We start from the raw sequence: 6076 nt of genomic DNA on the forward strand, positions 1-6076 counted from the left end.
ATTCTAAATTAGTTAAAGCTTTCTATTCTAACCTCGAAATTCAAGAAAGCACTTTGATTTATGAGGTTTATGGGATAAAAATTGTCATTGAACAATCCCTATTCTATGATTTGACCCAATTATCTAGTGAAGGTGTACCATTTGAAGGTACACTGAATGATGATTGGAAATTTGATTTCTCTGTGCATGATGCCCGCCGGTTGGTTTGCACCAACCAAGCGGATATGACTGGAAGGCTTCTTGCCGGATCATTGGCTTTTGAAAGCTGCACCCTTCACTATCTCATTGTGCGTATTCTACTTCCAAGATCTTCAAACCTTGCACAAGTTTCTGAAGAAGATCTTATTGTTATGTGGGCTTTTCATATCGGCCGACAAATTGATTGGGCACACTTAGTCCGATATCACATGCATAAGGCATTGCGATTAAATGCTCCATTGCCATATCCACACCTAGTCACTCTTTTCCTTCAACACTTTAACATCCCTCTTGATTCTGAACCTTATGTTCCAATCAAGAGATCCTTCTTGATCGGTGCTGCTATGATTGCATCTTTTGGTTACCGCAAAGAGCATGAGGGTGCTCAACCCATTGATGATGAAGGAAACTTACTAGTTGGAGAATATTCCTCTCTTCTTCAAAGGATTTTGGACAGGTTCGATGGTCTTCAAACCTATGTTGGTGAAAGGTTTGATGCTTTGGAATTACAAGTGGGCATGCAATTCGATGAGATGGACTCACGGATCACCAAGGATGAAGGAGATGTCACTTACATCCACACATGCTTTGATCTACCACCACCACCACCATCGTCTTAGAATTTATTAATCTTTAGTATTATTAGTACTTTGATTTCTAGCCGTGTATTTGGCTATATTATTATGACATTTGAACATTTAGTATTTCTTTTAATATTTTCTTAGTATGACTGAACATTTATGAATTATGTTATATGACTATGTGGTTTATATTTTAGTTTGGTTTATTCATGTCTTGCTTCATGATTAGTTTAGAATCTTTTATGATTGATTTACAATGGATGCTATGTGTATGATTTTTCTAAAATCATGTATGTTTTATGCACTTTGGCTTTTTGTTGATGCCAAAGGGGGAGAGAAAATAGGGATTAAATCAAGAACTCATACAATTAAGTAATTTAATTTCAAGTGAAGCTTAAAATCAAAAACAAAGGGGGAGAATATGGAGAATTAAGTGAGTGATTGACTAGGAAAAAGAATGTGTATGTGTTTCTTGATTTCAGGTTTGTCATCATAAAAAAGGAAGAGATTGTAGAAGCAAGCTTCATGATGATGAATCAAGTTGATTCAAGTAGTTTTGATGATGACAAAAAGCTCAAGAGAATGATTTCAAGACTGAGTCAACAAGTTCAAGATCAAGATTAATTTCAAGTTTCATGAAAAGAAATCAAGAAGATTCAAGATTCAAGAGAAGTTTGATTTCAAGATTCAAGAGAAGATGAATTCAAGATTCAAGAGAAGAAATCAAGAAGACTTCACAAGGGAAGTATTGAAAAGATTTTTCAAAAAACAAACATAGCATAGTTTTGTTTTTCAAAAGAGTTTTTCTCAAAATTTTCTAAGTTACCAGAGTTTTTACTCTCTGATAATTGATTACCAGTTTCCTGTAATCGATTACCAGTGGCAAAGTTTGATTTCAAAAGCTTTTAATTGAATTTGCAACGTTCCAATTGTTTTTTAAATGGTGTAATCGATTACAATATATTGGTAATCAATTGTTTTTTAAACGTTGAAGTTCAAATTCAATTGTGAAGAGTCACATCTTTTCATAAAATGCTTTGTGTAATCGATTACAAGGTTTTGGTAATCGATTACCAGTGACAAGTTTTGAATAAAAATCAAGAGATGTAACTCTTCCAATGGTTTTCTCAAGATTTTCTCAAGGTCATAACTCTTCCAATGGTTTTCTCGACCAGACATGAAGAGTTGTCATACCCTAATTTCGTCCGGGGATCATTACTTGATGACATGCAACCTTTGATTGGCCGCTTCGAGATACTTAGCACCCTTTGTTGCACAATATGCAAAGTCCCGAGACGCGTCGGAAATCAAAAGGAAGTATTGTTACGCAATCCGTGAGTTTCTGTAACTTCTTCGAAAGCTAAAAAAGAGTAAACACATGATCCGTAAGGATTCATAACCTTATTGAAAGAAAATAAGTATCATTACGAAATTCATAAAGTTTCGTAACGTTACAGAAAAAGAATCAGCAAAAAAGGGGGAAAGGGGGTGTATTTAGTAAAATGGGGGTGCAAATAGTAATTTTCAAATCTGGGCCCTTCTAGAGTTTTCTGGGCAATTTCTTTCTTAAGGTGGAAGCAACCTAGCTCGCCTGGGTGAGCTGAGCTCGCCTATGCGAGTTAGGTGGTAACCACCTCCCCCGTTTGGTTAAAAAATGGGATTCCGGGGCTTTCGGGACACCCGTAATGCTTCCATAAAATTCCCATAACCCTAAATAAGCATATTTCACTTAATACGGGTGAGAGGGAAGAGAAAAAAAGAAGAAAATCAAGTCCTATATGCTTCCGTAACTTTTCAGTAAATTACGAAAGAAGGGGGTGAACTTATCAAAATTGGGGGGGTGCAAATAGAAATTTTGAAATTTTGAATTGGGCCTTCCAGAATGATTTTTTGAAGCTGGATTGCTTCTGGAGGAAGCAGCCCAGCTCGCCTGGGCGATCTGGGCGGCAACCTCCTCCCCCTTTTTCCTATAAATAGGCTGAAGGGGGCTGTTCTAAGGGTCCCGGATCCCCCTGGTGATGTATTTCAGCTGATTTGGGTGAAAAAAATTGTTTCCGTGAAGAAAATCCAAGCCGAGGTGCTTCCGTGATGCTTCCGAGATGTTTCCGTAAGAAAATCTGTGAAGGTTTTCCTGCGTTATTCACCGTTCTTCATCCGTTCTTCGTTCTTCAACGGGTAAGTTTCCAAATCGAGCTTTTCAATTCATTCTATGTACCCGTGGTGGTCCCCATTTGTTTTGTGTACTTTTATTCTCGTTTCATTTACTTTCCGTACCCCCTTTTGACGTGCTTCAGTCATTTATTTAAGTCATTTCTCGCCTAATCAAAAATAAAATAAATTTCGACCGATCATTTGATTTGTAATATCCGTTAATTTCTGTTAAAATGAATTTCGACCGTTCGGTCGTGCCGTAACAACGTTGGAAATCAAAAAAGAGGTAAAATAATAATATAATAATCAAAAAATACATTTTAGTAAAATGAAGCGAAAAAATCAATCGGACGTTTTCTCTTTGGGATTTCTCATTCTTAAGTGAATTGACTAATGACTAAAGTGAAACTAAGGCTAAAATCAAACCGCCAAGTCAAGCTCGTCCACAAAAAAGCCACTAAAAAAGGATTTGAAAAGTTCAATATCTCAATTTTTCTTACCAAGTAAATGGATCATTTTTAAGGTCCAACGTCTTAAAATGATCACCTTTCAAGTAAAAAGAATCGCTTGATTCACTCTTAAGAAAGAACTACGTAGCTCTGATTTCCTCTTCGATGGAGGGTACGTAGGAGCAAAAGCCCCGCTTTTGTCGACCTCAAAAATAAAAAAAAATAAAAAAGAAAATAAAGTTAAGGTAACACAATTTCACACAATTCTAAAAAATAGGTTGTTGTCCTTTGAGACAAACGTGAGAGGTGCTAATACCTTCCTCAAACGTAAATACAACTCCCGAACTTAGAATTTTCTTTTGACCGGTTTCCTTCGGTTTTTCTGACGTTTTCCATAAATAAACGTTGGTGGCGACTCTGCGCATCTTTCCTCCTTTGGAAAGCGCACCCGTGAGCCTCGCCTCGCTCGCCCGCAAAAGGGCATGTTACAACAGTTGGCGACTCCACTGGGGACTTTTTTTAGTGATTTAAGCCTATTTTAAGGAATTGTGGAATTGATGAGCAGAGGCCAATGTGGTCATCTGCGCCCTTTCCGGAGATGTCAGCATCTTCCGGTGGAGACTTTTTCAAGTCTCACAAGTTATCTAGAACTACGTAGGTCTGAGTTCCTCATTGGAGGATACGTAAGAGCAAGAGCCTTGATTTTGTCGGCCACCCCACAAGATCTGTCATACTGACCCTGAGGTCATGTGACATGCGGAGACAAAATTTGGTCATTCCGCACCCCTTTGCCATTCAGACACAGTCGTGTCCGATGGCGCGCAGAGACAAAACTTGGTCATTCTGCACCCTTTGTCATCCAGAGGCGGCGGGCCCGATGACATGCGCAGACAAAATTTGGTCATTCCGCACCCCTTTGCCATTCAGACACAGTCGTGTCCGATGGCACGGAGACAAAATTTGGTCATTCTGCACGCTTTGTCATCCAGAGGCGGCGGGCCCGATGACATGCGGAGACAAAATTTGGTCATTCCACACCCCTTTGCCATTCAGACACAGTCGTGTCCGATGGCGCGCAGAGACAAAATTTGGTCATTCTGCACCCTTTGTCATCCAGAGGCGGCAGGCCCGATGACATGCGGAGACAAAATTTGGTCATTCCGCACCCCTTTGCCATTCAGACACAGTCGTGTCCGATGGTGCGCAGAGAGAAAATTTGGTCATTCTGCACCCTTTGTCATCCAGAGGCGGCGGGCCCGATGACATGCAGAGACAAAATTTGGTCATTCCGCACCCCTTTGCCATTCAGACACAGTCGTGTCCGATGGCGCGCAGAGACAAAATTTGGTCATTCTGCACCCTTTGTCATCCAGAGGCGGCGGGCCCGATGACATGCGGAGACAAAATTTGGTCATTCCGCACCCCTTTGCCATTCAGACACAGTCGTGTCTGATGGCGCGCAGAGACAAAATTTGGTCATTCTGCACCCTTTGTCATCCAGAGGCGGTGGGCCCGATGACATGCGGAGACAAAATTTGGTCATTCCGCACCCCTTTGCCATTCAGACACAGTCGTGTCCGATGGCGCGCAGAGACAAAATTTGGTCATTCTGCACCCTTTGTCATCCAGAGGCGGCGGGCCCGATGACACGCAGAGATTTACATCATCTTCCGCACTCACAAGATCTGTCATACTGACTTTTGAGTCACGCTGACGGGCGGAAATACCCGAGTGGTTATCCGTATAAACATTCCTTTGGTATCTGTAAGATAGAATGCTTGATAGCATGCAGAGACTGACATCGTCTTCTGCACCTTTTGTTCCCTCGGGAACAACAAGTCATTTGCATGCGGAAATTTTATGGTCACCCGCGACTCTCGTCAATCGAGAGGAACGAAATTAGTGTCTTATCTTTACTTTCCTTTTATCTCCAATAAAAGACAAGTAAAGAGGGGCAACTGTCATACCCTAATTTCGTCCGGGGACCTTTGCTTGATGACATGCGACCTTTTGTTTGGTCCTTGTAAGGTGCTTGGCACCCATCATTAGGCAATTTGTGAAATTCCAGGACATGCCGGAAAACAAAAAATATTGATGCACAATCCGTAAGTTTCCGTGACACCCCGGAAATCAAATGGAAGCATCGTTGCATAATTAGTGAGGTTCCGTAACATTCCGTAGGTCAAAAAGGGGATGATTATGTAATCCGCAAGGTTCCATAACATTACGGAAAGAAAACAAGTATCGTTACGAAATTCGTAAGTTTCCGTAACTTTACGAAAAAAGAATCACCAAAAAAAAGGCAGGGGGTGTACTTAGTAAAAATGGGGGTACAAATAGCAACCTGGCCCACTTAGTTTCTGTTGCTTCTGGAGGAAGCAACCTGGCTCGCCTGGGCGAGCTGAGCTCGCCTGGGCAAGCTGGGAGGCAACCATCTCCCCTATTTTGCTATAAATAGGGGAGGAAATGAAGAAGAAAAGGGTTCAGCCCCTTAGGCACTTCTCTCTCTTTCGAATTTGCTTGAAAAAATTGTTTCCGTGAAGAAAATCTAAGCCGAGGCGCTTCCGAAACGTTTCCGTAACGTTTTCCGTGAGGAATTTCGCAAAGGTTTTGACCGTTCTTCGACGTTCTTCATTCGTTCTTCATCGTTCTTCGATCTTCAACGGGTAAGTACCTCGAACCAAGCTTTTCGATTCA

Source organism: Glycine max, chromosome 19 (assembly GCF_000004515.6).
Source record: "Glycine max cultivar Williams 82 chromosome 19, Glycine_max_v4.0, whole genome shotgun sequence".
Classification (NCBI taxonomy): domain Eukaryota; kingdom Viridiplantae; phylum Streptophyta; class Magnoliopsida; order Fabales; family Fabaceae; genus Glycine; species Glycine max.